Here is a 20,294-nt window from a genome sequence, read left to right as displayed (position 1 = left end):
TTTGCATATCTGAGGTTATTGATATTTCTCCCGGCTATCTTGATTCCAGTTTGTGCTTCATCCAGCCCAGTGTTTCTCATGATGTACTCTGAATATAATTTAAATAAGCAGGGTGACAATATACAGCCTTGACATACTCCTTTTTCTATTTGGAACCAGTCTGTTGTTCCATGTCTAGTTCTAACTGCTGCTTCCTGACCTGCATACAGATTTCTCAAGAGACAGGTCAAGTGATCTGGTATTTCCGTCTCTTTCAGAATTTTCCACAGTTTATTGTGATCCACACAGTCAAAGGCTTTGGCATAATCAATAAAGCAGAAATAGATGTTTTTCTGGAACTTTCTTGCTTTTTCAATGATCCATAGGATGTTGTCAATTTGATCTCTGGTTCCTCTGCCTTTTCTAAAACCAGCTTGAACATCTGGAAGTTCACTGTTCACGTATTGCTGAAGCCTGGCTTGGAGAATTTTAAGCATGACTTTACTATTGTGTGAGATGAGTGCAATTGTGTGATAGTTTGAACATTCTTTGGCATTGCCTTTCTTTGGGATTGGAATGAAAATGGACATTTTCCAGTCCTGTGGCCACTGTTGTGTTTTCCAGATTTGCTGGCATAGTGAGTGCAGTACTTTCACAGGCATAATCTTTCAGGATTTGAAGTAGCTTAACTGGAATTCTATCACCTCCACTAGCTTTGTTCATAGTGATGCTTCCTAAGCCCCACTTGACTTCACATTCCAGGATGTCTGGCTCTAGGTGAGTGATCACAGCGTTGTGATTATCTGGGTCGTGAAGATCTTTTTTGTACAGTTCTTCTGTGTATTCTTGCCACCTCTTCTTAATATCTTCTGCTTTTGTTAGGTCCTTACCATTTCTGTCCTTTGCCAAGCTCTATATAGTCAGCAAAAACAAGACCAGGAGCTGACTGTGGCTCAGATCATGAACTCCTTATTGCCAAATTCAGACTGAAATTGAGGAAAGTGGAGAAAACCTCTAGACCATTCAGGTATGACCTAAATCAAATCCCTTATGACTATACAGTGGAAGTGAGAAATAGATTTAAGGGACTAGATCTGATAGACAGAGTGCCTGATGAAATATGGACAGAGGTTTGTGTCATTGTACAGGAAACAGGAATTAAGACCATCCCCAAGAAAAAGAAACGCAAAAAAGCAAAATGGCTGTCTGAGGTGGCCTTACAAATAGCTGTGAATAGAAGGGAAGTGAAAAGCAAAGGAGAAAAGGAAAGATATAACCATTTCAATACAGAGTTCCAAAGAAGAGCAAGGAGGGATAAGCAAGCCTTCCTCAATGATCAATGCAAAGAAATAGAGGAGAACAATAGAATGGGAAAGACTAGAGATCTCTTCAAGAAAATTAGAGATACCAAAGGAACATTTCTTGCAAAGATGGGCTTGATAAAGAAGGCATTTATAGGATATACTGAATACTAATTATATACCTCATAAAATCAAAGGCAGCTACTACAATTCTAAGGAAAATGTTTCTTCATTCAGAGGCTGCCCAGAGTTTGAACTACATCATAGTTTCTACATCTTTCCTGATTTGGAGTAGTTTCCCAAAAAAGGTCATATTATTGGAAAACAAAATTTATGCTTATGCCAAACAGGATCTGGCATTTTATAGATACATTTGAGTACAGCAAGAATCCTTGCTCTTTACCCTGGGTGACCACAGAGAAATCAAGAGGCCATGATTACTGGTGTTGAGAGGAAGAAGCATCCTCAAAACTCACATAATCTGGAGACAAGCAGAAACAGAGGTGGACTTGGTTGTGGTTTTCAGCCACCATTTGTTCCAGAAACACATTTCATTTAAATAAGGAAAGTTTGATTCAGTTTTGCGATGTTAATAGCTGCTAGTCTATCAAACATTTTTTTTTGTAAAGATGTTTTCCTGGCTAGCAATAAGTTAAGAAGCTGGCCTCCGATTCTGATCAAACTTCTCACCATTAGTCAAAAACAAAACAAATAAAAAAACCTCCCCCAAACAAAAAATAAACAAAAACACCCCACACCAGCCAATAGAAGTTAGCAATTGCACAATTAAAGTTGAATGAAAATTATGCTATGTACACACTGGTATACCCATCATTGAAATCATTCTGAGATTGTGATACACTTCTGTTGAAACATTTCCTCTGTTTTATACCAATTTTAATTGAAGGAAAACTGATATGTAATTTTCTTCTTTATAGACATGAAAAGGAAGCAAGACAAAGATGAGAGAAACAGATGCTACCCGAATAGCAGTGGTGCCATTTGCTTGTTTTGGTCTTTGTACCAGCAACTCCTACACCATGGGGGAAATTCAGTTTCCACCAGACTACATGGTTTTCCTTGCAGTCAAGACTCACACAGTGGACCCCACTCTTTTTCATGCCACTGCAATAACATAGACTGCTATTGTCAGGGGGGCTTTCAAAGCCTCTATAATTATACTTCATTAAGAGATCCATACAATTCTTATCCAAGGGTTGGACTGCCTTTTCAATATCATTAGCTTTAAATGAGAGGAGCACCTTCAAGACAATGCTGCCTGATGGATCCTTCACTGCCTAACTCTTGGTGTTGATGTGGTGGTGGGGAGTGGGTTTCAGAGCCGCCTGTGAGGAAGCTGTCATTTTTCTTTGCTGCAGGAAGGAATCTACTTTGCCCTGGTTGGGCTTGGCCTGCCCATTACCCCTGTCCTCCTCATCTGGGAACTTCTCATCATACTCATCCAAGTCCACCTTCTGGAAGCAGGCTGAGGACACTGTCCTTTGACATCCCCCATCTGGACCAGTGGTGAAGGCCTCCTCTCGATTCTGCCTCTACCTTAGCAAGCCCAGCCCAGCTGGAATCCGCAGATTTGCGCCTTCCTGTTTGTAGACTTCTTGATGATGTCCATTCTGACAGGCATGATATGATTCCTTACTGTGGTTTTGATTTGAATTTCTCTAGTAATGAGTGATATTGAGCATCTTTTCATGTGTTTATTAGCCATCTGTATGTCTTTGGAGAAAAGTCTGTTTAGGTCTTTTGACCACTTTTTGATTGGGTTGTTTGTTTTTCTGGTATTGAACCTCATGAGCTGCTGTATATTTTGGAGATTAATCCTTTGTCAGTTGTTTCATTTGCTATTACTTTCTCCCATTCTGAGGGTTGTCTTTTTACCTTGATTAGAGTTTCCTTCATTGTGCTAAAGCTTTTAAGTTTAATTAGATCCCATTTGTTTATTTTTGTTTTTATTTCCATTACTCTGGGAGGTGGGTCATAGAGGATCTTGCTGTGACTTATGTCAGAGAGTGTTCTGTCTGTTTTCCTCTAGGAGTTTTATAGTTTCTGGTCTTACATGTAAGTCTTTAATCCATTTTGAGTTTATTTTTGTGGATGGTGTTAGAAAGTGTTCTAGTTTCATTCTTTTACATGTAGTTGACCAGTTTTCCCAGCACCATTTGTTGAAGAGACTGTCTTTTCTCCATTGTATATTTTTGCCTCCTTTGTCAAAGATAAGGTGTCCATAGGTGTGTGGATTTATCTCTGGAGATTCTATTTTGTTCAATTGATCTATATTTCTGCCTTTGTGCCAGTACCATACTGCCTTGATAATTATAGCTTTGTACTGTAGTCTGAAGTCAGGCAGGTTGATTCCTCCAGTTCCATTCTTCTTTCTCAAGGTTTCTTTGGTTATTTGGGGTCTTCTGTGTGCTGGGCATCTTTAACAGAATTATAAATCCTGGGTGTGAGGAGGAGCCACGGGGCAGTTGTGAGCAGGGGAGCAATATGAACTAACTTTTGTTTTAACATTATCATTTTGGATCTTGGGTTGAGAACTGACTGTAAGGGCTGACTGTAAGAACAAACTATAAGTAAGATCAAGAAGGAGGCTATTTCAGTTTTATAGGAAGAAAAGTAATGGTAGCTTAGACAAGGGGAATGGAGATGAGGGCAAGTGGTCAAGTTCAGAATATATTTTGGAAAAGGAGCCAACAGACCTTGATAATAGATTGGATATGATAGGTGAGGGAGATGGAAAAGTTGAAGATGACCCCCAGGTTTTGGATTTGCATGATTTGCAAAAAGTTGTGTTCAATATGGAGCCATAGTCTGAGCTAGAGACCACTGGGAAAGCATAGGTTTTGGGGAAAGCCTTTTACACTGGGGGAACCCAGAGAAGATTCCCCTACAGGGAAAAATGTTCAGTTTCTTGTTTCTTTATTTTTTCTTGCCTATCTGCAACAAGCTTCAAAAGAAGTTCTTACATTCTACATCAAATTCCACTACCAGAGAATCTCTCCTTCATGTTGATGCATAGTATTTTTTGGCCTTTGTTAATAGTACCAATTATACCTGAGAAATCACATCTACTCCTATGACTTCAATTACCATTATTATTCTGAAGCCTTTCAATGGTCTATCTATAGCTCTGCACACTTCTCTGAGCTCCAGACCCACATGGCCAACCTTCTACTGGCTATCTTCCCTTGGAATCTTACATGCAACACAACCCTGCTATGGACCAAACCAAAGTCTTCATATTGCACCCTGTACATCTGTTCCTCTGCCCCAGTATTCCCTAGGCACATGTGTCCTACTGGATACCCAGAGTTCCCAGACCAAAACAAACAAACAAAACAAAACAAAACAAAACAAAACATGTAAGTCATCTTTGATTGAGATGAGTCCCCACATCTCACCCAACACTGAGTCCCACAGAAACTGTCATCTTCTGCACAATATAGAGTGGTGGCTAAGATTGGGTTCTAATGCTGGCTTTTCTTGGCTTATATCCTGGCTCTGCAACTTACTAGTCACTTAAATTTTCTGTGCCTCAGTGCCTTCACCTGAAAAGTGGCAATGATAACAGTACTTATATCTACTTTATAAGGTTGTGAATTAATTAACATAGAGCACTTAGAACAGCTCCTTCTCACATAGGAAGTATTTAATGCCTGTTGGCTATCTATGATAATGGCTATTACAATGCTTTCTCAAATATCCCTCCTGACTATGACGGCCATAGTATAGTCCTCCTTCTTGCCTGAATCACAAGATCCTCCTAACTTCACTGAGTTTGAACTTAATGTACGTGCCATGGCCCAAGTTTATTAAATATGATTCCTATCCTCTGGAGTCTGAAGAAGCAGGATAGCCTAGATGTTCTCTGTTCAATATGATAGCCACTGGCTTCAAGTGGCTATTAAACTTTAACTTTAGGTTTATTAATATAAAGTTAATAAATATTAAAATAAATATATTTTAATATAACATCAAAAATTAGATTCCTTCTGCTCAAAGTTATGTGGCAGCCTGGATGGGAGGGGAGTTTGGGGGAGAATGGATACATGTGTATGTATGGCTGAGTCCCTTTGCCATTCACTCAAAGCTACTACAACATTGTTAACTGGCTAGGTGTGTTAGATGCTCAGTTGTATCCGACTCTTTGTGACTCCATGGACTGTAACCCTCTAGGCTCCTCTGTCCATGGAATTCTCCAAGCAAGAATATTTCAGTGAGTTGCCATTCCCTTTCCCAGGGGGTCTTCCTGGTCCAGGGATCGAACCTCAGTCTCCTACATTGCAGGCAGATTCTTTACCTTCTGAGCCACCAGGGAAACCTGCTATACACCAATACAAAATTAAAATTTTTTTTTAATTAAAAAAAAATAAATTCCTTAGTAAGAGTAAAAACATTTTAAGTGCTCATCAACTTGAAGTCAGGTTACTTGAAGTCAAGTGCTCATCAACTTGAAGTCAGGTAATAGGCTACTATTTACATCCTGGACCTGTCATTTCTAGCATTGTAACCTTGGGCAAATCATACAACCTATCAGAGCCTATCTTTTCGTCTATTAAATGGGTCTAATAATATTAGTAACTACCTTAAAGGGTTGTTGTAAGGATGAAATGAGTTGATACTTATACAGTGTTCATAATAATGCTTGATAAAGTTATTATTGTAGTTTAGCAGTAGTGATACTACACACACACACACACACACACACACACACACAAATACACACATCATCTCAGAGTAAAGAAGTATTACAGTTGATGAATCTTAAGGGCTAAGGGTTTAGTCTAGCAGTTGGTGGTGTATAAGTTCAGCATGGTGCACTGGAACCATTGTTAAGCTAGGATTCTGGAGAATCCAAGTTTTAGTTCTAGTAGTGGTTTTCACCATGATTATAGAATTTGCTTTCTATATAACCTTGGGCACATTTTTCCCCCCTCACTGGCCTCAGTGGGGTGATTGGAAAGCTCTAGATGGTATCTTTGCTCTACAAGTTGAAGCAGGCTTAAAGAGAAAGGATCTTGTCTCAGATGGCATAAAGAAGCTAAGATAGATTAAAAATAAATTGGTACATCTGCCATCAGCAGATGAACAGATAAGGAATTTGTGGTACATATACACAATGGAATATTACTCAGCTATTAAAAAGAACACATTTGAGTCAGTTCTAATGAGGTGAATGAAACTGGAGCATATTATACAGAGTGAACTAAGTCAGAAAGAGAAACACCAATACAGTATATTAACATATATATATGGAATTTAGAGAGATGGTAACGATGATCCTATATGCAAGGCAGCAAAAGAGACATAGATGTAAAAAACAGACTTTTGGACTATGTGGGAGAAAGCGAGGGTGGGATGATTTGAGAGAATAGCATTGAAACATGTATATTATCATATGTAAAATAGATGACAAGTGCAAGTTCAATGCATGAAACTGGGCACTCAAAGCCAGTGCTCTGGGACAACCCAGAGGGATGAGGAAGGGAGGGAGGTGGGAGGGGGGTTCAAGATAGGGGACACACGTGCACTGGTGGCTGATTCGTGTTGATGTATGGCAAAAACCACCACAATATTGCAAAGTAATTATCCTCCAATTAAAATAAATTTTAAAAACTTGGTATATCTGAGGGATAGTAATTAAAATCACTATTTATCAAGTGTTAACTCTGCACTGGACACCATATATACCATACATTATTTCATTTAATTCTCAGAACAGCCCCGTGCATTAGTTTGCATCTTCATTCAGCTAATGAAGAAACTGAGGCTAGAGAAGCAAGGGTTTGGAAAAGCAAACCACTGTTCACTTTCAAATAGCCAGTTGTGAGTGATAAGGTAGACATTCAAACTCAGGTCTGCCTGGCACCAAGACCACATTCTGAACCACTCTGTCATACTGCCTAGGAGCTTGAAGCAAGTGAGGGGTGCTGGGGAGGTGGGACAGAGTCACTTCAGTATAACGCATGGGAGAGGAAAAGAAGGGAAATAGTTAAAAGACTGTTGCATTACTGATTGACTCTTCTTTATTTCTTCTCTCTCTGTGTGTGTGTTAGTTACCCAGTCATGTCTGGTTCTTTGCAACTCCATGGACTGTATAGACTTTAGCCTGCCAGGCTTCTCTGTCCATGGAATTCTCCAGGCAAGAATACTGGAGTGGGCTGCCATTTCCTTCTCCAGGGGATCTTCCCGACCCAGGGATCAAACCCAGGTCTCCTGTATTCTAGGAAGATTCCTTACTATCTGAGCCACCAGGGAATTTCTTCTATGTCCTTGTTAAACATTTCTTGCATTTTCTCAATCCTTGTCTCTAGTCTATTTATCTGTGATTCCATTTTGTTTTCAAGATTTTGGATCATTTTTACTATCATTATTCTGAATTCTTTTTCAGGTAGACTCCCTATCTCCTCTGGAGAGGGTGTGGAGAAAAGGGAACCCTCTTACACTGTTGCTGGGAATGCAAACAAGTACAGCCACTATGGAGAACAGTGTGGAGAGTCCTTAGAAAAACTGGAAATAGAACTGCCATACGAAACAGCAATCCCACTGCTGGGCATACACCCCTAAGAAATCAGAATTGAAAGAGATACATGTACCCTAATATTAATGGCAGCACTGTTTGCAATAGCCAGGACATGGAAGCAATCTAGATGTCCATCAGCAGATAAATGGATAAGGAAGTTGTGATACATATACACAATGGAATATTATTCAGTTATAAAAAAGAATACATTAGAGTCAGTTTTAATGAGGTGGATGAAACTGAAGTAAGTAAGTGAAGTAAGTATGTATGTAAAGTAAGCAAAGTAAGTATGCCCACTCCATATACAGAGTGAAATAAGTCAGAAAGAGAAACACCAATACAGTATATTAATGCATATATATGGAATTCAAAAAGACATTAATGACGACCCTATACACTAGACAGAAAAAGAGAAACAAATGTAAAGAACAGACTTTTGGACTCTGGGAGAAGGCAAGGGTGGGATGATTTGAGAGAATAGCATTGGAACATGTATATTACCATATGTAAAATAGATGACCATGCAAGATACATGGCACTCAAAGCCAGTGCTCTGGGACGACCAGAGAGATGGGGTGGGAATGGAGGTGGGAGGGGGGTTCAGAATGGGGGGACACATGTACACTTGTGGCTGATTCATGTCGATGTTTGGGGAAAACCACCACAATATTGTAAAGTAATTAGCCTCCAATTATCTAATTAAAATAAATAAATTAATGAAAAAATACTACTGCATGCAGGTGCGAAGTGATAGGAGCCCTGAACTGGTGGAAAAACCTGAGGGATGAAAGAACAAAACAGATGGAGGAAATCCTACTGCCACTATATCACTCTATCATCAATTGTTGAGGGTAAGAACTGTCTTTTCCATCTTTGTATCCCATATAGACACACACACAGCAAAGCACAACACTTAGCATACAAATTTGCTGTCGATTAAATGGATTCAATTCAGTTGAATTCATAAGACATGGTGATTGATTTGATCTAAGAAGAAGACCAAGATGGTTCCAGGTTTATAACCTTAAGTCCTAGTAAGAATTCTGAAGTTGTTCTCTGTGGAGTTGCAGAGCACTCAGAGCATATATTCTGACTACCTTGCTTCCCTTCCTAAGGTCTGTCCTTGGCAGGGACCCAGCTAGAGTAATGCTCGCCTTCTCTCCCAATCATCTAGCCCTCTGGGCTGGGAAGGAGGCTGTTTCTTCTGAGGTCCTCCCTTCCGCTTTTCCTGGCCTGGGCAGTGAGTCCCTCTTCATAGTATTTGAATCAGAGGAAACAGATAGACTGAGGAAGTGAAGAAAAAACAGGCTGCCTGGGCTCTACAAGCCAATGTAAACACTCAGTGGTTTCCTGTTGTTGCAGCCCAAAGCGTCCCATGACATCATTCCTGTCCTTTCCAGAACACACTGGCTTGGCCCAGTCTGCCAATCTGCCCAGGGCTGAGTGGCAGTCGCCCCCCTTCCCCACCAGGATTATATCCTCCGGAACTGGAGAATTTCTCTGGGCCAATCATTCCCCACCTGCCCAGCCAGTCATTTAGGTCTTTCTAGCCCTATAAGGTTTTGGAGGCTACAGGCCGGACACGCTGCCCCACTTCCCAGAGGCCCAGTGGCTTTTGGGTTGGAGTAAGATTTCCTAAACTGGAAAAGTTATTTTACTTCTTTTAATGGAGACTTGGAGTCAGGAGAAGGGGGAAGGGTGTAACACACAGACTGTGATACAGGCCCTAACTGTTTCCTCCCCTCTTTACTTCACCAAAGGGCATACCAGTTTCTGCTCTCAGTGTTGGTCACAAATTCCTAGGAATAGAATTGTAAAGGCCCATTTAAGAAATCATAGTCTAATTTTTCCATGGTAAAGATGAGAGCACTAAGGCCCAGAGAGGGACAAGGAACCGGTCCCAGTCACATCATTGGTCAGTGCAGCATAAGCCATTCACTCCAGAGATCTGAACCTGAGCTATCTCAATCCTGAGCAGCATAATATGATTACAAGAGCTCTTAACAGGAAATTCAGAAACCAGGGTTCAAGTTCTCATTCCTTTATGAGAGCTTAGATAAATTTCATTTTATTTTTCTTTGAGCCTTGGCTTATTTCAATTCAAGGCAACACAAACCTATTTACAGCCTACTTGGCATGGTGGAACTGATGACTCCTGGGGATGAGAACAAAGCATGATGAGAAGACTCCCCATTTCACAGGTTGAAATGAAAAGAAAATGAAGTGGACGATCTAAACTCTAAGTGACCTAAAGCCTGTGGACTCTATCTTTCTGTCTTGAGGCATAATCAAACCATAATCAGGGGTCTGGAGTCCTTCAGGGCTGCAGCCCCCTCCTCACTTCATTCAAGGCATCAGAGTGCTCTCATTTTTTCCATTTGCAAAAAAATCTCCCAGTTATGGCCTCATTTAGCTGGATATATTTGCATAGATAGGTGGTAAGGCCCTAAATTCTTGTCTGGAAATTAAGCCAAACACATTATGGTAATTTCTACAGCCAGCAGTAATTTGATTTCAAGCTGTAGCTATGCCATGGAGCTCAGGCAATTTGAAATAGCTGTTTTAATCAATCAAGTTCAGCAGAGTCTAGATTAACAAGTAGAATGCAGAAGCACATATAGGGGAAAAGATGACTATTCCTGCACTCAAAATTGCATAAGACAATGTTAAGTCATTCTGTTAGTCAACAAGTTAACCACAGCATGGATTAGACAAAACACACAGAAAATACAGACTCGTTTAGATGACTGGAGACATACATCCATACACAGATGCAGGAAACTGCACAGGCATATAGGGAAACACAAAGTAACACACATAAACACACTCTCAGAGCAACAGACACACAGAAAAAGAAAAGACATGCACATACACACGTGCATGTGCAAGCTTGCGCTCCAATGGGAAGCTAAGAAAAAAGACATGTTTCTGGGAGTTCTGGGGGGGCTACTTCCTGAATCTCTACTCATCTTTCTCCTTCCCCTCACAACAACTAATTCAAATCCTATAAGAGTATTTTTCCCAAAGAAACCTTAGAAAGCCTTCATCTCATTACCACATCCATAGCCACTTCCACTCCACTGCATCAGACTCTCATTACTCGTCTATCATTGGACAACAGCAAAGATCTTCTATCAGGGTTCCCTGAGGCCAGTATCTTTCCACTAATACATCTCAGAGACTGCCTGCTAGAGGGAATCTTTCTATAGCTCAGCCCTTTCCTTATCTCTGCTCAAAAATCCTTCCTTTTCTTCCCACTGTCAGCACAAGCCAACCCAGGCACCTGACATTCATGGAGTGAACAAAACCTGGAGTTCCTTGTGTCTGTTCATGCCCTCTGCCCTTCAGAAAGCAGATAGCACCTTGCCTAACCCCTTACCCATGCCCACGCTAAGCTGTCCTGCCCCTTGTATTATTCACTTGAACTAGAACCACTCTCTCTGCACTTATTAAAATCTTACTCACATTAGATTTTCCTGGGTTGTTTGAATTTTTCAGAAGGATGACTCCAATTTTGCCATTACAATTTTTTTTAATGTTTTCATCCTTTAAGTTCCAACCATCAAGTAACCTTTTCCATGAAGTTTGCATCCAAAATCACCCAAAAGCACTGTGTAAGAGAACTTACTTCATTCAGCTTTCACGGGTATGTGTGTCTTAGTCCTCAGAGGAAAGCTGATGGGGGAAAAGACAAAATTCCCTCATGCTTGTGTCTCCTCTGGGACAAATGATGTGCTGGCACTCTTCTTGTGTTGCAGCAAAGACAGACTGGCAAAGCCCAGGCCTCTGGAGTGTCATTTCAGCTTCTTTTTGAATTATCTTAACTCAAAAAGACTCATGGGTTTGCTTCTTGACACCGCCACTAGCTTGCTGTGTGACGATGTGCCTTGGGCTTAGTCACTCAGTCGTGTCTGACTCTTTGCGACCTCCATGGACTGTAGACCACAAGGCTCCTCTGTCCATGGAGATTCTCCAGGTAAGCATACTGGGGCAGGTTGCCATGCCCTCCTCCAGGGGATCCTTCCAACCCAGGGATCAAACCTAGGTCTCCTGCATTACAGGCAGATTCTTTACTGTCTGAGCTGCCAGGGAAGCCCATAAACACTGGAGTGGGTAGACTATCCCTTTTCCAGGGGAACTTCCCAACACAGGAATTGAACCTGGGTCTCCTACATTACAGGTAGATTCTTACACCAGCTGAGCCACCAAGGAAGCCCAGTCTCAAGCCCTCTCCAGCCTCATTTTCTTCAAGGATACTTCCAGTTCTGGATTTTATTATTGCAAGATGCTGGGTTTTATCCAGCTACTCTCATGAGGATGTCAAGGACTAGGTATGTCCTGTATCATTATCTTTCTCTGCCACCCCCCCCCAACCCCATTGCTGCCTGTCTCTCTCTCCTCTCTGTTCCCCATTTCCTTTTCTCCTTTCTGTCCCTCTCTCTTCTCTCTTTTTGTCTCTTTCTCTCTTTCTGGCTTTCTCTCTGCTTCCTCTCTCTTTCCCTTTCCCTCTCTCTCCCCTTCAATCTTTTTCTCTTTTTCTTCTGTCTTCCTCTCCCTCCTCTCTGCCCTTCTTTCTCCTCCCTCTTTGTTTCTCGGCCTCTCCCTTTCCACCTCTCTTTCTTCTGTCTGTCTCTTTCTATCTATCTCTGCCACACCGCTGATCCCAGAGAGTGAATCTGGATGAATAGCTCCTAACTCAAAACAGCTCTGATACTTCCTGAGTGTTGCTGATGAGTAGAGGTAGAAATGAAATCCCTCCAAAGGCCCAGGATACGCATATCCCTCACCTCTCCCCTCAGAACGTTCTCACAGAGCTAAAGAGGGCAGCAGGATGAAGGGCCTCATTTCAAACTCAGCTGACTCCTACCCTCCAGCTTTTCACCCAAACAGAGGGCATTGCCCATGGACCACAAAGGATCCCCATCTCCTAGATGATCTGAACCAGAGATTCTTCACACCCAAATAATCCATATTTCCATTCCCCAGCCCTATCACTTTTAAAAATTTATTTATTTTTTAATTGAAGGATAATTGCTTTACAGAATTTTGTTGGTTTCTACCGAACAGCGACATGCATCAGCCATAGGTATACATATGTCCTCTCTCTTTAGAACCTTCCTCCCATCTCCCTCCCCATCACACCCCTCTAGGTTGTTACAGAGTCCCTGTTGGAGTTCCCTGAGTCATACAGCAAATTCTTATTGGAAGAATACTAGAGTGTGTCCCCATACCCTCCTCCAGGGGATCTTCCAGACCCAGGGATTGAAACTGCATCTCTTATGTCTCCTGCTTTGGCAGGCGGGTTCTTTACCACTAGCGCCACCTGGGAAGCCCCTATCCTTTTACAGATGTGAAAATGAAGGCCCACAGACAGCAGGGAAGGAATGGCCCAGCACTCCACAGTAAAGTAATGAAAGAACTGGCACTAGAATGCTGGTCTCCTGACTCCTAATCAAGTGCCCTGAAAAAATTATAAAATTGATTCAACACCATCAGTTTCAGAGCATTTTGCTAGGAAAAGAGAAGGCTGAGGATAACGATGGGTGGACTGGAGACTTGGTAGATATTCAGATTGTAAATATTCAAAGACAGGGTCCAGATCTTCTTCATCTCCTATGAAAGTTCAATACAGTGTCTGATACTGATGAATAAATGAGGAAGGGAGCTGCCATCAGGGCAGTTTGGGGCTGCTTCTTCTGGGGCTCTGGGTGTTTATGTGGAAAACTCCAGAAACTTGGAAATCAAAGAACCAAAGGATTTAGTCTCAGTCTATTCTAAACATGTTCAGTCAAGAGTTCCCCCTTCATCAATCCCCATAAATTAGTTTCTCTTTGTAAAAGGAGTAATGATATCTGTCTCATCTGGCTCCCTGGGGCTTGGAGCAATTACAATGAAAGAAAAAAGATAGATAAGAACCTTGACAAAAACAAGACAGCACCCTACAAATGTGATGGCTGGGTGCTATGGTGATGTCCCAGCTAGCAGTTATGTTCTAAGTGGGGGCAACTGTGAGTGCCAAATGAGTCATCTTCTCACTCTCAAAGCCAGAGGCCTTGAAAAGGGAGAAATGAGGTGAGCCTTTCGTTAAGGTTTTTTTTTTTTTTTTTTTTCATGAAGAGGAGCTGGAACAAAGATAGACAGAGCCCACTCCCCTCCAACACACAAACATACTGTGCCCCAGATTCCAGCCTTCTAGGGACTAAATGTCCAGCTGAAGCGGGTATCTGCTATATAATTCAGACATACCAAGTCCCCAAGCCACTGGGGCTTCTGAGAGACTACAAGTCAGAATCCTCGAATTCTCTTCAATCTACCCTACAGCCAGCTTTGGACTCTAGTTCTGATCATAATTAATTTATTCTGTGACATTAGGAAGATTGCATTCTCTTTCTGAGCCCTTTTCATCTACAACATACAGGATAATCTAGATGCCTAACATTATCTTTCAATGATCCTGGACTAGAATTTAAAGTATCTGGGTTGCAGTCCTCACTCTGTCACAACAACTGTATGACTTTAGACAAGTTCTTTCCTGGACCTCAGTTTCTGCAACTATAAAATGAGGCATTTGGATTAAAAGCTTAGTTCTGTATTTCAAGAGTTCTGGACAGAGATTCAGAAAATCTGAGTTCTAATTCTAATTGCCAGACTGAATCATTGTCTGAGTTTAAACTGGTCCCATCCCTTCACTGGAACTGAATTTCCCCTATCTATATCATAAAAGGATTCAAATATGTTATCTAAACACTCTGATTTTTTCTTTTTCTTTTTTTTTAATCCCATGGCATGCAACGTTTGGGATCTTAGTTCCTTCACCAGGGATCAAACCCCTGCCCCCTGCAATGGAAACACCAAGTCTTAACCACTGAACTGCCGGGGAAGTCTCATACACTCTAGTTATAATAGCCTAACAGTAGTTTTAGAATTTTACAAATGCTAAAAATGAATTGAAGGGAGTAGGAGACCACGCCCTGAAAGATTTCTCATAAATTAGTAGTGGCTGCCCTCTATAGGTCAGACTTGAAAGCACAGGCCCAACCATTTTTTAACCAGCTGAGGCTAACTCTGCCAAAGAATTGAGGCAGGAATGGGACACAAAAGAAAACGAGATGCTTCACTGGCAAAAGCCAGACACATAAACTAGGGTTGGCAGGCATACTTTCTAGCCTCACCCTAATGAGAGGGATCCAGACAGAATTGTGTGCTGGGAGATTGTACCTTCCTTGATAGCCACCAGTAGCCTTTCCAGCTCTTGAAAGAGGCCATGGCCAGTGGGATCTCTGCCATGGATAAAGTAGGTAGATTTGAGAGAATGTGGCTCATGTGTTTGGGTGTAGATTGTGACTGTGCAGTAAGGATGAGTATAAGTTAATTCTGTGACTACTTCTCAGTCAGCAAGAACTCTTCTTAACATATGATAGGAGATGCTGAAATTAAAGTGTTTAGCATCCCCATCTACTTCTTGCTCTCCTCAGAGTAGAAGCATTTCATGTCTTTGAAGAAAACCCAGTATGACCTTAGTACATAAGTGAGAATCTAAATAATAAGAAGGAGAATAAATACTGGAAAATTCTCAGTATTGGGGGGAAGGCTCTAAGTTTCAAAGAATTTATGGTCTTGGTTTTAGAGTTTCGCTACATTTGGGACAATCTGTGGACTCATTCTTGCAGGCATTATGTGCTGGAGGCTTAAGATAAATTCAGATATGGTTCTGTTACAGAAATAGGCACACACTAAATCTTTTTTTTTCATTTATTTTTATTAGTTGGAGGCTAATTACAATATTGTAGTGGTTTTTGCCATACATTGACATGAATCAGCCATGGATTTACATGTGTTTCCCATCCTGAACCCGCCTCCCACCTCCCTCCTCATCCCATCCCTCTGGGTCATCCCAGTGCACCAGCCCTGAGCACCTGTCCCATGCATCCAACCTGGACTGGTGATCTGTTTCACACTTGAAAATATACATGTTTTGATGCTGTTATCTCAGGTCATCCCACCCTCGCCTTCTCCCACAGAGTCCAAAAGTCTGTTCTGTACATCTGTATCTCTTTTTCTGTCTTGCATATAGGGTTATCGTTACCATCTTTCTAAATTCCATATATATGCATTAGTATACTGTATTGGTCTTTATCTTTCTGGCTTACTTCACTCTGTATAATGGGCTCCAGTTTCATCCATCTCATTAGAACTGATTCAAATGAATTCTTTTTAATGGCTGAGTAATATTCCATGGTGTCCTCCCTCGTGGTCACTGTCTTGCTGTGGGGCTGCTATTAAGAGGGTCCCCTCAGTAGATTTTTTGATGAGGATGGAGAGAGGGGAGAGTGATGGTTACAAACATAGCTGTGTCAGGCCCTAGTTCTACAAAGCTGAATTCTTACCTCAGCCAAAGAGGGCAGAACATAATTTGGACATTTTTCCAAGTGGGAAGGGTAACAGTGGCAGCTTTCTTTCTCACTCTATCCATCCCTGCCCCTTTCCCCTCAAACATCCTGCCCTTCATCCACACTAGCCCGTTTGCCTTTTGATTCCCCAAACCAGCCAGTCTTGGGACTTCCCTGGCAGTCCAGTGACTAAGATTCTGTGCTTCCACTGCAGAGGGCATGAGTTCAATCCCTGGTCAGGGAACTAACATCCCGCATGCCACAGGGTAACAACAACAAAAAAAATCTAAATCAGCCAGTCTCTTAATGACTGTCTCATCCTCTCCAACTATCTATCAACAAGACCACTTACTCTTCCATAGTCATTTTCAATGCCACCTATTTGGGGGAGCTTCTCTGAATCCTACCTCATACAATGTCCTGTCCTCTGCATTCTCAAAACCTGTTTTTATTTTGTTTTTTTTTTTTTAGAGCACTTTTCATACTAGAACATAATTATGTGTGTCTCCATTGCTCCATTGTATTAGTTTTCTAATTGCTACTGTAACAAATTTACACATACTTAGTGGTTTAAAACAATGCAAATGTATTATCTTTCAGTTCTATATCAGAGATCTGACACTACTCTTAGTGGACTAAAATTGAAGTCTTGGCAAGACTCCATTCTTTTCTGGAGGTTATAACAGAATCTGTTTCCTTGACTATTCAAGTTTCTAGAGGCCACTTACATTCTTTGGCTCTTAGTCCCATTACTCTATATCTCCAAAGCCAACAACAGCAAATGGAGTCCTCAAACCTCATAATTCTGATCTCCTTTTCTTCTTCCTTTCTCCACTTATAAAGACCCTGTGATGACATTGGGCCCATGGGGATAATCCAGGAAAAATCTTATTGTAGGATCATCTGATTAGCAAACTTAATTCCATCTGCAACTTTAATTTCCCCTTGCCATGTAATATAACATATTCACAAGTTCAGGGATTAGGACATGAAAGTCTCTGGGGGCCCACTGTCCTACCTACCATATCCATCTCAACTATGAATTCGCCAGAGGGTAAGCCATGTCTGATTTATCTTTGCAATCCCTGACCCTGCACTCCTCCCTACAGCCATGTCTCTCGCCCAGAGTGGGCACTCATCAGTAATTGAGCAAACATGTTTACCTATCATATTTACCAGATCTTTCACTTCTCAGAGACTAGAACCTTCTATAAGTCTAACCTAAATTTTACCTGCTTTGTTACCATAATTGGACTAATGCCAAATCCTGTGGTGCATCAATCCTTTTGCTATTTGCCCATCTAGTGAGATCTAACTGAATAAAAAACTGGCAACTAGCTCTGCCAATGTAGCCATAGCAGAGAAAGGTAGACAGGTCTCCTAGGATGGTTGTCCCATTCTTGAGACAAGGTTTCTTCCTGTTCCTCATAGGTTAGGTCTTTAAACCTCTGCCATCTGTGTTGCAGGAGAAAGTAGAAGAGTGAATACTCCCCACAGGAACACCATCCTCCTTGAGGGGCCCTCCCAAGCACCCCTTCCTTTGAGGCCTGCCTGCCCTATTCACCCAACAGCTCCTTGGTAGCCTATATGTGTGAGGGTGTGGGCCTTGTCTTCTCCAAGTTAGAGAACTAGTACCATACCCATAACTTGGGAGTCTGTCCCTTACATGCTGTACAGAACTGGGCACGTGAAAAAGGCTCTGTAAACCCAAAATCTGGCCCCAAACTAGTTTTTCAAATTCTATTTCTCCTATCACCTGAGGCTACTCTTTATTTCCTTAAAATGGCATAAATGAACTTATCATCTTGTCTTTCCCTAAGCTATTTCTTCTGCTAAGAATGCCTGCTTCCCCCCCACCCCCACCCCCACCATACTGCCCTCCCTTCCTCAAACTACATACACACCACCACCACCACCACCACCACCTTGGTACCATGGAAAGCCCAGGACAAGTCTTGGTCCATGTGTTGCAAAGTCCTCCTACTTTCATGATCCATGTCCTTCTCACTCCCAATTCCACACATACTTTGGCCCTTGTGCTCTTTTCTATACTCATCCTCTGTTTGGCTCAAAATTGCACCACTCAGATGACTATTGGAGATTACTCATATATGCCAAGTAATGAAGTTGGAAGAGATTTTAGGGAACCCCCTTCTGCTTCCCAGTTCATAAAAAGAACTAAGAAAGTGAAATTCACAGAGAGCAAGGGATTTGCCCAAGCACCTTCATTGCATTAGTAACCAAGTTAGAAGTAACTCCCTGAAGTTTTCAGATTTTTAAGTTCAGTTTGCTTTGCACACAGCTGCTATCCCTTCGCCTTGCATGGAAAAGTGGGTAAATGGTGCCACACAGTGGCTGAGAGGCTTTGCTTCATCTATCAGCCTTGTCCCTCAAAAGTGAAATTCCCAGCCACATCCTGCTTTTCTTTTCTCTCCTGAAGGAGGAGGGGACAGAAGTCACCTTCCAGGGATAATTCACAGTATATCCACATAGCCTCACTTTCTTTGGGCAAGGAATAGGACCCAAACATAATTCCATATCTTTACCAGGAAAGGTGGGGTAATGGAGACAGCAAGTAGCTTGGGAGCTAGAAGCAGGTCTTCCTGCTTCCTTCCTTCCTTCCTTCCTTCCTTCCCTCTTTCTTTCATTTAAGTATAATTGACTTACAATATTATATTACTTTCAGGTGTACAACATAGTGACTTGATAGTTTTATACTTTACAAAATGATCATCACAATAATTCCAGTTATCATCTGTCAGCATACAAAGTTGTTATAATATTATTGACTATATTTCCAATCTTGATTTATGTATTTTATAAATGGAAGTTTGTACCTGTTAATCTCCCCCATCTATTTCACTTATATCCCCACAGCCCTCCCCTCTGGCAACCATCAGCTTGTTCTCTGTATCTCTGAGTCTAGTTTGTTATGTTTATTCTTTTTATTTGTATTTGAGATTCCCCCTATAAGTGAAATCACGGGATATTTGTCTTTCTCTGACTTATTTCTGACTTAGCATTATACCCTCAAAATATATTAATGTTGTCACAAATGGCAATGTTTCATTTTTTAATGACTGAATAATAGTCCATCACACACACACACACACACACACCCCACATCTTTTTTTATCCATCTACCTATTGTTGGACACTTAGGTTGCTTCCATATCTTGGCTATTATAAATAATGCTGCTATTGATATAAGAGTGTGTATATCTATCTATCTATATCTATATCTATCTATCTATCTATCTATATAGATATATAGATATATATATCTTTTGGAATTAGTGAATACCCAGAGGTGAAATTGGTGGATTATATGGTAGCTCTATTTTTATTTTATGAAGGAAACTCCATACTGTTTTCCACAGTGGCTATACCAATCTATAATCCTTGCAACAGTGCACAAGGGCTCCCTTTTTCCCACATCCAATACTTTTTGCTTGTGGTCTTTTTGAGGATAGTCATTCTGACAGGTGTGAGGTTGCATTTCACTGTGGTTTTGACTTATACTTACCTGATGCTTAATGATGATGAGCATCTTTTTGTGTCTGATGGCCATCTGTATGTCTTTTTTTTTTTTGGGAAAAATGTCTATTCAAGTCCTCTGCTTATTTTTTAATTAGGTTGTTCATTTTTCTGATGTTGAGTTACATGAGTTCTTTGTATATTTTGGATATTAACTTGTTTTCAGATATATTTTTTACAAATATCTTCTCTTATTCATCAGGCTTCCCTGGTGGCTGAGGCAGTAAGGAATCTGTCTAGAATGCAGGAGACCCAGGTTCAATCCCTGAGTCAGGAAGATCCCCTGGAGAAGGGAATGGCTACCCACTCCAGTATTCTTGCCTGGAGAATTCCATGGGCAGAAAAGGCCGGCAGGCTACAGTCCACAGGGTTGCAAAAAGCCAGCTGAACGACTTTTACTTTCGCTTTTTCCTATTCATTAAACTGCCTTTTTGTTTTGTTGATTATTTCTTTCACTGTGCAAAAGCTTTCTAACTTGATGTAGTCCCATTAGTCTATTTTTGCTTTTGTTCCCCTTGCTTGAGGACACAAATGCAAAAAATAATG

General features: G+C 41.2%; 1 pseudogene; it reads right to left on the bottom strand.

The window, feature by feature from the left end:
- Positions 1 to 2,346: 2,346 nt before the first annotated feature.
- Positions 2,347 to 19,782, bottom strand: LOC110138260 (actin-related protein 2/3 complex subunit 5 pseudogene; annotated as a pseudogene).
- Between the last annotated feature and the right edge of the window lie 512 nt (positions 19,783 to 20,294).

Source organism: Odocoileus virginianus, chromosome X, assembly GCF_023699985.2.
Source record: "Odocoileus virginianus isolate 20LAN1187 ecotype Illinois chromosome X, Ovbor_1.2, whole genome shotgun sequence".
Classification (NCBI taxonomy): Eukaryota; Metazoa; Chordata; class Mammalia; order Artiodactyla; family Cervidae; genus Odocoileus; species Odocoileus virginianus.
The sequence above is the reverse complement of the archived record's forward strand: the minus strand, read 5'-3'. Positions and strand labels throughout refer to the sequence as shown.